This window comes from Chiloscyllium plagiosum, unplaced genomic scaffold, assembly GCF_037043375.1.
Source record: "Chiloscyllium plagiosum isolate Xiang-an unplaced genomic scaffold, Cpla_swu_hap1 HiC_scaffold_40, whole genome shotgun sequence".
Lineage (NCBI taxonomy): Eukaryota > Metazoa > Chordata > Chondrichthyes > Orectolobiformes > Hemiscylliidae > Chiloscyllium > Chiloscyllium plagiosum.
In genome coordinates this window covers 26,656,205-26,671,012 of record NW_028270178.1, presented here as the reverse complement: position 1 = coordinate 26,671,012, position 14,808 = coordinate 26,656,205, and the positions used below count along the sequence as shown (strand labels likewise).

The 14,808-nt window shown below is 55.0% G+C and overlaps 2 long non-coding RNA genes across 5 annotated transcripts in view; both read left to right on the top strand.

Annotated features, from left to right (window-relative positions):
• LOC122546097 (uncharacterized) overlaps positions 1 to 14,808 on the top strand; it is a 154,311-nt gene that overhangs the window by 44,946 nt on the left and 94,557 nt on the right. The gene's annotated exons all lie outside the window — the stretch shown is intronic.
• Positions 12,101 to 14,808, top strand: part of LOC148138416 (uncharacterized) — a 91,727-nt gene continuing 89,019 nt past the window's right edge. Inside the window, exon 1 of the long non-coding RNA XR_015753873.1 lies at positions 12,101 to 13,293. This is a non-coding gene — a long non-coding RNA (uncharacterized LOC148138416). The remainder of the gene's footprint in view (positions 13,294 to 14,808) is intronic.

The following is a 14,808-nucleotide window of genomic DNA, read 5'->3' as shown; positions in this document are numbered from 1 at the left end:
GTGTGACCCCCAAGTGTGATTCCCCCCTCAGTGAGATCAGTGTGTGACCCCACCTCAGTAAGATCAGTGTGTGACCCCCCTCAGTGTGATCAGTGTGTGACCTCACCTCAGTAAGATCAGTGTGTGACCCCCCTCAGTGAGATCAGTGTGTGCCCCCCCTCAGTAAGATCAGTGTGTGACCCCCACTCAGTGAGATCAGTGTGTGACCCCCCCAGTAAGATCAGTGTGTGACCCCCTCTCAGTGTGAACAGTGTGTGACTCCCCTCAGTTAGATCAGTGTGTGACCCCCCTCAGTGAGATCCGTGTTTGACGCCCCAGTAAGATCGGTGTGTGACCCCCTCAGTGAGATCAGCGTGTGACCCCCCTCAGTGAGATCAGTGTGTGACCCCCCTCAATGTGATAGTGTGTGACCCCCCTCAGTGTGATCAGTGTGTGACCCTCCCAGTGAGATCAGTGTGTGACCCCCCCAAGTGAGATCAGTGTGTGACCCCCCTCAGTGTGATCAGTGTGTGATCCACCGTGAGATCAGTGTGTGACCCCCCTCAGTATGATCAGTGTGTGACCCCCCTCAGTGTGATCAGTGTATGACCCCCCTCAGTGAGATCAGTGTGTGACGCCCCTCAGTGAGATCAGTGTGTGTCCCCCCTCAGTGAGATCAGTGTGTGACCCCCCTCAGTGAGATCAGTGTGTGATCCCCCTCAGTTAGATCAGTGTGTGACGCCCCAGTGAGATCAGTACGTGACCCCCTCAGTGTGATCAGTGTGTGACCCCCCAGTGAGATCAGTGTGTGAGCCCCCTCAGTGAGATCAATGTGTGACCCCCCAAGTGAGATCAGTGTGTGACCCCCCAGTGAGATCAGTGTGTGACCCCTCTCAGTGAGATCAGTGTGTGACTCCCCTCAGTGAGATCAGTGTGTAAATCCCCTCAGTGTGATCAGTGTGTGACCCCCCTCAGTGAGAGCAGAGTGTGACCCCCCCAGTGTGACCAGTGTGTGACCCCCCTCAGTGAGATCAGTGTGTGACCCCCCTCAGTGTGATCATTGTGTGACCCCCCCTCAGTGTGATCATTGTGTGACCCTACCAGTGAGATCAGTGTGTGACCCCCCCAAGTGAGATCAGTGTGTGACCCCCTCAGTGTGATCAGTGTGTGACCCCCCGTGAGATCAGTGTGTGACCCCCCCTCAGTGAGGTCTGTGTGTAACCCCCCTCAGTGTGATCAGTGTATGACCCCCCTCAGTGAGATCAGTGTGTGACCCCCTCAGTGAGATCAGTGTGTGACCCCCCCCATTGTGATCAGTGTGATCCCCCCCTCAGTGAGATCAGTGTGTGACTCCACCTCCGTAAGATCAGTGTGTGACCCCCCTCAGTGTGATCAGTGTGTGACCCCCCTCAGTGTGATCAGTATGTGACCCCCCTCAGTATGATCAGTGTGTGACCCCCCTCAGTGAGATCAGTGGGTGACCCCCCCCTCAGTGATATCAGTGTGTGACACCCCAGTAAGATCAGTGTGTGACCCCCCTCAGTGTGATCAGTGTGTGACCCCCCTCAGTGTGATCAGTGTGTGACCCCCCTCAGTGAGATCAGTGTGTGACCCCCCCAGTAACATCAGTGTGTGACCCCCCTCAGTGAGATCAGTGTGTGACCCCACCTCCGTAAGATCAGTGTGTGTCCCCCCTCAGTGAGATCAGTGTGTGACCCCCCTCAGTGTGATCAGTATGTCACCCCCCTCAGTAAGATCAGTGTGTGACACCCCTCAGTGAGATCAGTGTGTGACCCCCCCAGTAAGATCAGTGTGTGACCCCCCTCAGTGTGAACAGTGTGTGACTCCCCTCAGTAAGATCAGTGTGTGACCCCCCTCAGTGAGATCAGTGCTCACGCCCCAGTAAAATCAGTGTGTGACCCCCCTCAGTGAGATCAGCGTGTGACCCCCCTCAGTAAGATCAGTGTGTGACCCCCCTCAGTGAGATCAGTGTGTGACCCCCCAGTAAGATCAGTGTGTGACTCCCCCAGTAGGATCAGCGTGTGACCCCCCTCAGTGAGATCATTGTGTGACCCTCCCAGTAAGATCAGTGTGTGACCACTCTCAGTGAGATCAGAGTGTGACTCCCCCCTCAGTGTTTTCAGTGTGTGATCCCCGCAGTGTGATCTGTGTGTGACCCCCCTCAGTGTGATCAGTCTGTGACCCCCCAGTGAGATCAGTGTGTGACCCGCCCCCATCAGTGTGATCTGTGTGTGACCCCCCTCAGTGTGATCAGTGTGTGACCCCCCCAGTGAGATCAGTGTGTGACCCCCCCCAGTGAGATCAGTGTGTGACCCCTCTCAGTGAGATCAGTCGGTGACCCTCCTCACTGAGATCCGTGTGTGACCCCCACTTAGTGTGATCAGTGTGTGACCCACCCCAAGTGAGATCACTGTGTGACCCCCCCAGTAAGATCAGTGTGTGACCCCCCTCAGTGTGATCAGTGTGTGACGCCCCAGTGAGATCAGTGTGTGACGCCCCAGTGAGATCAGTGTGTGACCCCCATCAGTGAGATCAGTGTGTGACCCCCCAGTGTGATTCCCCCCTCAGTGAGATCAGTGTGTGACCCCACCTCAGTAAGATCAGTGTGTGACCCCCCTCAGTGTGATCAGTGTGTGACCTCAACTCAGTGAGATCAGTGTGTGACCCCCCTCAGTGTGATCAGTGTGTGACCTCAACTCAGTGAGATCAGTGTGTGACCCCCCCAGTAAGATCAGTGTGTGACCCCCCTCAGTGTGATCAGTGTGTGATCCCCCTCAGTGTGATCAGTGTGTGACCCCCCCTCAGTAAGATAAGTGTGTGACCCCCCTCAGTGAGATCAGTGTGTGACCCCCCCTCAGTGTGATCAGTGTGTGACCCCCGCAGTGAGATCAGTGTGTGACCCCCCTCAGTGTGATCAGTGTGTGACCCCCCAGTGAGATCAGTGTGTGACCGCCCTCAGTGAGATTCGTGTGTGATCCCCCTCAGTGAGATCAGTGTGTGCCCCCCCAGTGAGATCAGTGTGTGACCCCCCTCAGTGTGATCAGTGTGTGACCCCCCAGTGAGATCAGTGTGTGAGCCCCCTCAGTGAGATCAATGTGTGACCCCCCCAGTGAGATCAGTGTGTGACCCCACAGTGAGATCAGTGTGTAAATCCCTTCAGTGTGATCAGTGTGTGACCCCCCTCAGTGAGAGCAGTGTGTGACCCCCCCCAGTGTGACCAGTGTGTGACCCCCCTCAGTGAGATCAGTGTGTGACCCCCAAGTGTGATTCCCCCCTCAGTGAGATCAGTGAGTGACCCCACCTCAGTAAGATCAGTGTGTGACCCCCCTCAGTGTGATCAGTGTGTGACCTCACCTCAGTAAGATCAGTGTGTGACCCCCCTCAGTGAGATCAGTGTGTGCCCCCCCTCAGTAAGATCAGTGTGTGACCCCCACTCAGTGAGATCAGTGTGTGACCCCCCCAGTAAGATCAGTGTGTGACCCCCTCTCAGTGTGAACAGTGTGTGACTCCCCTCAGTTAGATCAGTGTGTGACCCCCCTCAGTGAGATCCGTGTTTGACGCCCCAGTAAGATCGGTGTGTGACCCCCTCAGTGAGATCAGCGTGTGACCCCCCTCAGTGAGATCAGTGTGTGACCCCCCTCAATGTGATAGTGTGTGACCCCCCTCAGTGTGATCAGTGTGTGACCCTCCCAGTGAGATCAGTGTGTGACCCCCCCAAGTGAGATCAGTGTGTGACCCCCCTCAGTGTGATCAGTGTGTGATCCACCGTGAGATCAGTGTGTGACCCCCCTCAGTATGATCAGTGTGTGACCCCCCCAGTGAGATCAGTGTGTGACCCCACAGTGAGATCAGTGTGTAAATCCCTTCAGTGTGATCAGTGTGTGACCCCCCTCAGTGAGAGCAGTGTTTGACCCCCCCAGTGTGACCAGTGTGTGACCCCCCTCAGTGAGATCAGTGTGTGACCCCCAAGTGTGATTCCCCCCTCAGTGAGATCAGTGTGTGACCCCACCTCAGTAAGATCAGTGTGTGACCCCCCTCAGTGTGATCAGTGTGTGACCTCACCTCAGTAAGATCAGTGTGTGACCCCCCTCAGTGTGATCAGTGTGTGACCCCCCAGTGAGATCAGTGTGTGAGCCCCCTCAGTGAGATCAATGTGTGACCCCCCCAGTGAGATCAGTGTGTGACCCCACAGTGAGATCAGTGTGTAAATCCCTTCAGTGTGATCAGTGTGTGACCCCCCTCAGTGAGAGCAGTGTGTGACCCCCCCCAGTGTGACCAGTGTGTGACCCCCCTCAGTGAGATCAGTGTGTGACCCCCAAGTGTGATTCCCCCCTCAGTGAGATCAGTGTGTGACCCCACCTCAGTAAGATCAGTGTGTGACCCCCCTCAGTGTGATCAGTGTGTGACCTCACCTCAGTAAGATCAGTGTGTGACCCCCCTCAGTGAGATAAGTGTGTGCCCCCCCTCAGTAAGATCAGTGTGTGACCCCCACTCAGTGAGATCAGTGTGTGACCCCCCCAGTAAGATCAGTGTGTGACCCCCTCTCAGTGTGAACAGTGTGTGACTCCCCTCAGTTAGATCAGTGTGTGACCCCCCTCAGTGAGATCCGTGTTTGACGCCCCAGTAAGATCGGTGTGTGACCCCCTCAGTGAGATCAGCGTGTGACCCCCCTCAGTGAGATCAGTGTGTGACCCCCCTCAATGTGATAGTGTGTGACCCCCCTCAGTGTGATCAGTGTGTGACCCTCCCAGTGAGATCAGTGTGTGACCCCCCCAAGTGAGATCAGTGTGTGACCCCCCTCAGTGTGATCAGTGTGTGATCCACCGTGAGATCAGTGTGTGACCCCCCTCAGTATGATCAGTGTGTGACCCCCCTCAGTGTGATCAGTGTATGACCCCCCTCAGTGAGATCAGTGTGTGACGCCCCTCAGTGAGATCAGTGTGTGTCCCCCCTCAGTGAGATCAGTGTGTGACCCCCCTCAGTGAGATCAGTGTGTGATCCCCCTCAGTAAGATCAGTGTGTGACGCCCCAGTGAGATCAGTACGTGACCCCCTCAGTGTGATCAGTGTGTGACCCCCCAGTGAGATCAGTGTGTGAGCCCCCTCAGTGAGATCAATGTGTGACCCCCCAAGTGAGATCAGTGTGTGACCCCCCAGTGAGATCAGTGTGTGACCCCTCTCAGTGAGATCAGTGTGTGACTCCCCTCAGTGAGATCAGTGTGTAAATCCCCTCAGTGTGATCAGTGTGTGACCCCCCTCAGTGAGAGCAGAGTGTGACCCCCCCAGTGTGACCAGTGTGTGACCCCCCTCAGTGAGATCAGTGTGTGACCCCCAAGTGTGATTCCCCCCTCAATGAGATCAGTGTGTGACCCCCACCTCAGTAAGATCAGTGTGTGACCCCCCTCAGTGTGATCAGTGTGTGACCTCACCTCAGTAAGATCAGTGTGTGCCCCCCCTCAGTAAGATCAGTGTGTGACCCCCACTCAGTGTGAACAGTGTGTGACTCCCCTCAGTTAGATCAGTGCGTGACCCACCTCAGTGAGATCAGCGTGTGACCCCCCTCAGTGAGATCAGTGTGTGACCCCCCTCAGTGTGATCATTGTGTGACCCCCCCTCAGTGTGATCATTGTGTGACCCTCCCAGTGAGATCAGTGTGTGACCCCCCCAAGTGAGATCAGTGTGTGACCCCCCTCAGTGTGATCAGTGTGTGACCCCCCGTGAGATCAGTGTGTGACCCCCCCTCAGTGAGGTCTGTGTGTAACCCCCCTCAGTGTGATCAGTGTATGACCCCCCTCAGTGAGATCAGTGTGTGACCCCCTCAGTGAGATCAGTGTGTGACCCCCCCCATTGTGATCAGTGTGATCCCCCCCTCAGTGAGATCAGTGTGTGACTCCACCTCCGTCAGATCAGTGTGTGACCCCCCTCAGTGTGATCAGTGTGTGACCCCCCTCAGTGTGATCAGTATGTGACCCCCCTCAGTATGATCAGTGTGTGACCCCCCTCAGTGAGATCAGTGGGTGACCCCCCCCTCAGTGATATCAGTGTGTGACACGCCAGTAAGATCAGTGTGTGACCCCCCTCAGTGTGATCAGTGTGTGACCCCCCTCAGTGAGATCAGTGTGTGACCCCCCTCAGTGAGATCAGTGTGTGACCCCCCCAGTAACATCAGTGTGTGACCCCCCTCAGTGAGATCAGTGTGTGACCCCACCTCCGTAAGATCAGTGTGTGACCCCCCTCAGTGTGATCAGTGTGTGACCCCCCTCAGTGTGATCAGTATGTCACCCCCCTCAGTATGATCAGTGTGTGACCCCCCTCAGTGAGATCAGTGGGTGCCCCCCCCTCAGTGATATCAGTATGTGACCCCCCCAGTAAGATCAGTGTGTGACCCCCCTCAGTGTGATCAGTGTGTGACCCCCCTCAGTGAGATCAGTGTGTGACCCCCCTCAGTGTGATCAGTGTGTGACCCCCCTCAGTGAGATCAGTGTGTGACCCCCCCAGTAAGATCAGTGTATGACCCCCCTCAGTGAGATCAGTGTGTGACCCCACCTCCGTAAGATCAGTGTGTGACCCCCCTCAGTGTGATCAGTGTGTGACCCCCCTCAGTGTGATCAGTATGTCACCCTCCTCAGTAAGATCAGTGTGTGACACCCCTCAGTGAGATCAGTGTGTGACCCCCCCAGTAAGATCAGTGTGTGACCCCCCTCAGTGTGAACAGTGTGTGACTCCCCTCAGTAAGATCAGTGTGTGACCCCCCTCAGTGAGATCAGTGCTGACGCCCCAGTAAAATCAGTGTGTGACCCCCCTCAGTGAGATCAGCGTGTGACCCCCCTCAGTAAGATCAGTGTGTGACCCCCCTCAGTGAGATCAGTGTGTGACCCCCCAGTAAGATCAGTGTGTGACTCCCCCAGTAAGATCAGCGTGTGACCCCCCTCAGTGAGATCATTGTGTGACCCTCCCAGTAAGATCAGTGTGTGACCACTCTCAGTGAGATCAGAGTGTGACTCCCCCCTCAGTGTTTTCAGTGTGTGATCCCCGCAGTGTGATCTGTGTGTGACCCCCCTCAGTGTGATCAGTCTGTGACCCCCCAGTGAGATCAGTGTGTGACCCGCCCCCCTCAGTGTGATCTGTGTGTGACCCCCCTCAGTGTGATCAGTGTGTGACCCCCCCAGTGAGATCAGTGTGTGACCCCCCCAGTGAGATCAGTGTGTGACCCCTCTCAGTGAGATCAGTCGGTGACCCTCCTCACTGAGATCCGTGTGTGACCCCCACTTAGTGTGATCAGTGTGTGACCCCCCCCAAGTGAGATCACTGTGTGACCCCCCCAGTAAGATCAGTGTGTGACCCCCCTCAGTGTGATCAGTGTGTGACGCCCCAGTGAGATCAGTGTGTGACCCCCATCAGTGAGATCAGTGTGTGACCCCCCAGTGTGATTCCCCCCTCAGTGAGATCAGTGTGTGACCCCACCTCAGTAAGATCAGTGTGTGACCCCCCTCAGTGTGATCAGTGTGTGACCTCAACTCAGTGAGATCAGTGTGTGACCCCCCCAGTAAGATCAGTGTGTGACCCCCCTCAGTGTGATCAGTGTGTGACCCCCCTCAGTGTGATCAGTGTGTGACCCCCCCTCAGTAAGATAAGTGTGTGACCCCCCTCAGTGAGATCAGTGTGTGACCCCCCCTCAGTGTGATCAGTGTGTGACCCCCGCAGTGAGATCAGTGTGTGACCCCCCTCAGTGTGATCAGTGTGTGACCCCCCAGTGAGATCAGTGTGTGACCGCCCTCAGTGAGATCCGTGTGTGATCCCCCTCAGTAAGATCAGTGTGTGACGCCCCAGTGAGATCAGTGTGTGACCCCCTCAGTATGATCAGTGTGTGACCCCTCTCAGTGAGATCAGTGTGTGAGCCCCCTCAGTGAGATCAATGTGTGACCCCCACAGTGAAATCAGTGTGTGACCCCCCAGTGAGATCAGTGTGTGACCCCTCTCAGTGAGATCAGTGTGTGACTCCCCTCAGTGAGATCAGTGTGTAACCCCCCCTCAGTGTGATCAGTGTGTAACCCCCCTCAGTGAGAGCAGTGTGTGACCCCCCCAGTGTGACCAGTGTGTGACCCCCATCAGTGAGATCAGTGTGTGACCCCCCAGTGTGATTCCCCCCTCAGTGAGATCAGTGTGTGACCCCACCTCAGTAAGATCAGTGTGTGACCCCCCTCAGTGTGATCTGTGTGTGACCTCACCTCAGTAAGATCAGTGTGTGACCCGCCTCAGTGTGATCAGTGTGTGACCCCCCTCAGTGTGATCAGTGTGTGACCCCCCCTCAGTAAGATCAGTGTGTGACCCCCCTCAGTGAGATCAGTGTGTGCCCCCCCTCAGTAAGATCAGTGTGTGACCCCCACTCAGTGAGATCAGTGTGTGACCCCCCCAGTAAGATCAGTGTGTGACCCCCCTCAGTGTGATCAGTGTGTGACCCCCCCTCAGTGTGATCAGTGTGTGACCCCCCCTCAGTAAGATCAGTGTGTGACCCCCCTCAGTGAGATCAGTGTGTGCCCCCCCTCAGTAAGATCAGTGTGTGCCCCCCCTCAGTAAGATCAGTGTGTGACCCCCACTCAGTGAGATCAGTGTGTGACTCCCCTCAGTGTGATCAGTGTGTGACCCCCGCAGTGAGATCAATGTGTGACACCCCTCAGTGAGATCAGTGTGTGACCCCCCCAGTAAGATCAGTGTGTGACCCCCCCCATTGTGATCAGTGTGATCCCCCCCTCAGTGAGATCAGTATGTGACCCCCCTCAGTGAGATCAGTGGGTGACCCCCCTCAGTGTGATCAGTGTGTGACCCCCCTCAGTATGATCAGTGTGTGACCCCCCTCAGTGAGATCAGTGGGTGACCCTCCCCTCAGTGATATCAGTGTGTGACACCCCAGTAAGATCAGTGTGTGACCCCGCTCAGTGTGATCAGTGTGTGACCCCCCTCAGTGTGATCAGTGTGTGACCCCCCTCAGTAAGATCAGTGTGTGACCCCCCCTCAGTGAGATCAGTGTGTGACCCCCCTCAGTGAGATCAGTGTGTGCCCCCCCTCAGTAAGATCAGTGTGTGCCCCCCCTCAGTAAGATCAGTGTGTGACCCCCACTCAGTGAGATCAGTGTGTGACTCCCCTCAGTGTGATCAGTGTGTGACTCCCCTCAGTGTGATCAGTGTGTGACCCCCGCAGTGAGATCAATGTGTGACACCCCTCAGTGTGATCAGTGTGTGACCCCCCCAGTACGATCAGTGTGTGACCCCCCCATTGTGATCAGTGTGATCACCCCCTCAGTGAGATCAGTGTGTGACTCCACCTCCGTAAGATTAGTGTGTGACCCCCCTCAGTGTGATCAGTGTGTGACCCCCCTCAGTGTGATCAGTGTGTGACCCCCCTCAGTATGATCAGTGTGTGACCCCCCTCAGTGAGATCAGTGGGTGACCCTCCCCTCAGTGATATCAGTGTGTGACACCCCAGTAAGATCAGTGTGTGACCCCCCTCAGTGTGATCAGTGTGTGACCCCCCTCAGTAAGATCAGTGTGTGACCCCCCCTCAGTGAGATCAGTGTGTGACCCCCCTCAGTGAGATCAGTGTGTGACCCCCCCAGTAAGATCAGTGTGTGACCCCCCTCAGTGAGATCAGTGTGTGACCCCACCTCCGTAAGATCAGTGTGTGACCCCCCTCAGTGTGATCAGTGTGTGACCCCCCTCAGTGTGATCAGTATGTCACCCCCCTCAGTATGATCAGTGTGTGACCCCCCTCAGTGAGATCAGTGGGTGCCCCCCCCTCAGTGATATCAGTTTGTGACCCCCCCAGTAAGATCAGTGTGTGACCCCCCTCAGTGTGATCAGTGTGTGACCCCCCTCAGTGAGATCAGTGTGTGACCCCCCTCAGTGTGATCAGTGTGTGACCCCCCTCAGTAAGATCAGTGTGTGACCCCCCTCATTGAGATCAGTGTGTGACCCCCCCAGTAAGATCAGTGTGTGACCCCCCTCAGTGAGATCAGTGTGTGACCCCACCTCCGTAAGATCAGTGTGTGACCCCCCTCAGTGTGATCAGTGTGTGACCCCCCTCAGTGTGATCAGTATGTCACCCCCCTCAGTAAGATCAGTGTGTGACACCCCTCAGTGAGATCAGTGTGTGACCCCCCCAGTAAGAACAGTTTGTGACCTACCTCAGTGTGAACAGTGTGTGACTCCCCTCAGTAAGATCAGTGTGTGACCCCCCTCAGTGAGATCAGTGCTGACGTCCCAGTAAAATCAGTGTGTGACCCCCCTCAGTGAGATCAGCGTGTGACCCCCCTCAGTGAGATCAGTGTGTGACCCCCCTCAGTAAGATCAGTGTGTGACCCCCCTCAGTGAGATCAGTGTGTGACCCCCCAGTAAGATCAGTGTGTGACTGCCCCAGTAAGATCAGCGTGTGACCCCCCTCAGTGAGATCATTGTGTGACCCTCCCAGTAAGATCAGTGTGTGACCACTCTCAGTGAGATCAGAGTGTGACTCCCCCCTCAGTGTTTTCAGTGTGTGATCCCCGCAGTGTGATCTGTGTGTGACCCCCCTCAGTGTGATCAGTATGTGACCCCCCAGTGAGATCAGTGTGTGACCCGCCCCCCTCAGTGTGATCTGTGTGTGACCCCCCTCAGTGTGATCAGTGTGTGACCCCCCCAGTGAGATCAGTGTGTGACCCCCCCAGTGAGATCAGTGTGTGACCCCTCTCAGTGAGATCAATCGGTGACCCTCCTCACTGAGATCCGTGTGTGACCCCCACTTAGTGTGATCAGTGTGTGACCCCCCTCAGTGAGATCACTGTGTGACCCCCCCTCAGTAAGATCAGTGTGTGACCCCCCTCAGTGAGATCAGTTTGTGACCCCCCCTCAGTGTGATCAGTGTGTGACCCCCATCAGTGAGATCAGTGTGTGACCCCCCAGTGTGATTCCCCCCTCAGTGAGATCAGTGTGTGACCCCACCTCAGTAAGATCAGTGTGTGACCCCTCTCAGTGTGATCAGTGTGTGACCTCAACTCAGTGAGATCAGTGTGTGACCCCCCCAGTAAGATCAGTGTGTGACCCCCCTCAGTGTGATCAGTGTGTGACCCCCCTCAGTGTGATCAGTGTGTGACCCCCCCCTCAGTAAGATCAGTGTGTGACCCCCCTCAGTGAGATCAGTGTGTGACCCCCCCTCAGTGTGATCAGTGTGTGACCCCCGCAGTGAGATCAGTGTGTGACCCCCCTCAGTGTGATCAGTGTGTGACCCCCCAGTGAGATCAGTGTGTGACCGCCCTCAGTGAGATCAGTGTGTGATCCCCCTCAGTAAGATCAGTGTGTGACGCCCCAGTGAGATCAGTGTGTGACCCCCTCAGTATGATCAGTGTGTGACCCCCCAGTGAGATCAGTGTGTGAGCCCCCTCAGTGAGATCAATGTGTGACCCCCCCAGTGAAATCAGTGTGTGACCCCCCAGTGAGATCAGTGTGTGACCCCTCTCATTGAGATCAGTGTGTGACTCCCCTCAGTGAGATCAGTGTGTAACCCCCCCTCAGTGTGATCAGTGTGTAACCCCCCTCAGTGTGAGCAGTGTGTGACCCCCCCAGTGTGACCAGTGTGTGACCCCCATCAGTTAGATCAGTGTGTGACCCCCCAGTGTGATTCCCCCCTCAGTGAGATCAGTGTGTGACCCCACCTCAGTAAGATCAGTGTGTGACCCCCCTCAGTGTGATCTGTGTGTGACCTCACCTCAGTAAGATCAGTGTGTGACCCCCCTCAATGTGATCAGTGTGTGACCCCCCTCAGTGTGATCAGTGTGTGACCCCCCCTCAGTAAGATCAGTGTGTGACCCCCCTCAGTGAGATCAGTGTGTGCCCCCCCTCAGTAAGATCAGTGTGTGACCCCCACTCAGTGAGATCAGTGTGTGACCCCCCCAGTAAGATCAGTGTGTGACCCCCCTCAGTGTGATCAGTGTGTGACCCCCCTCAGTGTGATCAGTGTGTGACCCCCCCTCAGTAAGATCAGTGTGTGACCCCCCTCAGTGAGATCAGTGTGTGCCCCCCCTCAGTAAGATCAGTGTGTGCCCCCCCTCAGTAAGATCAGTGTGTGACCCTGTGGTGTAAAATTCCAAGCAGTGGAATGTGGTGAAACGGTTAAAAATTATGTCCCAATACATGTGTGAATCTAACCGGAATGGAGGTGTTGCTTAGTCCCGTGTGAATCTTCTTATCTGTATGTAACCAGAATGGAATGTGTTTTTTAGCCTTGCTCTGCTGTTCACATGAATGTTTATATCTGGAAGGGAGTATATCAGCTGGAAAAGTCTCCAGTTCGGTGAGTCTGCTCCGGGGTTACGTTTAACCGCCGAGCGTGGGTTGTTGGCAACCGCTCTACGAGAACTGACGGCTCCCAGTTTTTGTAACATGTAGAGTGAGTATAAGCCAGACCCGTTGTGCGACACTGCGGGGATTAAAATGCCCATATTCTAGCAGTCTCGCCTCTTGGTCGTTTGTTCTGTGTCAGACTACTCTCCTACGAACCTGACCTTGAGAATTTTTTTAAAAACATTTGGCGTAGTCGAGCAGGGTCAATCGCAATTGAGGAGAGATTTTGATACAGAACAATGTTTTGGAAAACGACTAAGAAACCAGAAGAACAAACTGTGGAGGTCCCGACCGTCCCGGGATGGCATGGATGTGGGCATGTACGTGGCAGTTTGTTTGAGAAAGGATCCCAGTCCTGCCGAAGAACCCCTTGCCTGGGGTACAGCGGAGGATGTGGGCATGTCCAAAAGGCTGAAGCGGAGTTAACTGAACTGAGTGGAACTGAAGTGAATCAAATTGAACGGAACAAAATGGAACTGAGCTAAATTGAATTGAAATGGACGGAACTGAATTGAATTACACTGAATTGACTGAACTGAAATTAACTGAAACAAATTGAACTGAATTAAGCATAATGTAACACATGTATTGGGCCAAGCAGTGGAATGTGGTGTAAAATTCCAAGCAGTGGAATGTGGTGAAACGGTTAAAAATTATGTCCCAATACATGTGTGAATCTAACCGGAATGGAGGTGTTGCTTAGTCCCGTGTGAATCTTCTTATCTGTATGTAACCAGAATGGAATGTGTTTTTTAGCCTTGCTCTGCTGTTCACATGAATGTTTATATCTGGAAGGGAGTATATCAGCTGGAAAAGTCTCCAGTTCGGTGAGTCTGCTCCGGGGTTACGTTTAACCGCCGAGCGTGGGTTGTTGGCAACCGCTCCACGAGAACTGACGGCTCCCAGTTTTTGTAACATGTAGAGTGAGTATAAGCCAGACCCGTTGTGCGACACTGCGGGGAATAAAATGCCCATATTCTAGCAGTCTCGCCTCTTGGTCGTTTGTTCTGTGTCAGACTACTCTCCTACGAACCTGACCTTGAGAATTTTTTTTAAAACAGACCCCCACTCAGTGAGATCAGTGTGTGACTCCCCTCAGTGTGATCAGTGTGTGACCCCCGCAGTGAGATCAATGTGTGACACCCCTCAGTGAGATCAGTGTGTGATCCCCCTGAGTGAGATCAGTGTGTGATGCCCCAGTGAGATCAGTGTGTGACCCCCTCAGTGAGATCAGTGTGAGCCCCCCCAGTGAGATCAGTGTGTGACCCCCCTCAGTGTGATCAGTGTGTGACCCCCCCAGTGAGATCAGTGTGTGAGCCCCCTCAGTGAGATCAATGTGTGACCCCCCCAAATAGATCAGTGTGTGACCCCCCAGTGAGAGCAGTGTGTGACCCCCCTCAGTGAGAGCAGTGTGTGACCCGCCCAGTGTGATCAGTGTGTGACCCCCCTCAGTGTGATCAGTGTGTGACCCCCCCCAAGTGAGATCAATGTGTGACCCCCCCAAATAGATCAGTGTGTGACCCCCCAGTGAGATCAGTGTGTGACCCCCCTCAGTGAGAGCAGTGTGTGACCCCCTCAGTGTGATCAGTGTGTTACCACCCGCAGTGAGATCAGTGTGTGACACCCCCAGTAAGATCAGTGTGTGACCCCCCCAGTACGATCAGCGTGTGACCCCCTCAGTGAGATCAGTGTGTGACGCCCCCCAGTAAGATCAGTGAGTGACCCCTCTCAGTGAGATCAGTGTGTGACCCCCCCTCAGTGTGATCAGTGTGTGACCCCCGCAGTGAGATCAGTGTGTGACCCCCCTCAGTGTGATCAGTGTGTGACCCCCCAGTGAGATCAGTGTGTGACCGCCCTCAGTGAGATCAGTGTGTGATCCCCCTCAGTAAGATCAGTGTGTGACGCCCCAGTGAGATCAGTGTGTGACCCCCTCAGTATGATCAGTGTGTGCCCCCCCAGTGAGATCAGTGTGTGATCCCTCTCAGTGTGATCATTGTGTGACCCCCCAGTGAGATCAGTGTGTGAGCCCCCTCAGTGAGATCAATGTGTGACCCCCCCAGTGAAATCAGTGTGTGACCCCCCAGTGAGATCAGTGTGTGACCCCTCTCAGTGAGATCAGTGTGTGACTCCCCTCAGTGAGATCAGTGTGTAACCCCCCCTCAGTGTGATCAGTGTGTAACCCCACTCAGTGAGAGCAGTGTGTGACCCCCCCAGTGTGACCAGTGTGTGACCCCCATCAGTGAGATCAGTGTGTGACCCCCCAGTGTGATTCCCCCCTCAGTGAGATCAGTGTGTGACCCCACCTCAGTAAGATCAGTGTGTGACCCCCCTCAGTGTGATCAGTGTGTGACCTCACCTCAGTAAGATCAGTGTGTGACCCCCCTCAGTGTGATCAGTGTGTGACCCCCCTCAGTGTGATCAGTGTGTGACCCCCCCCT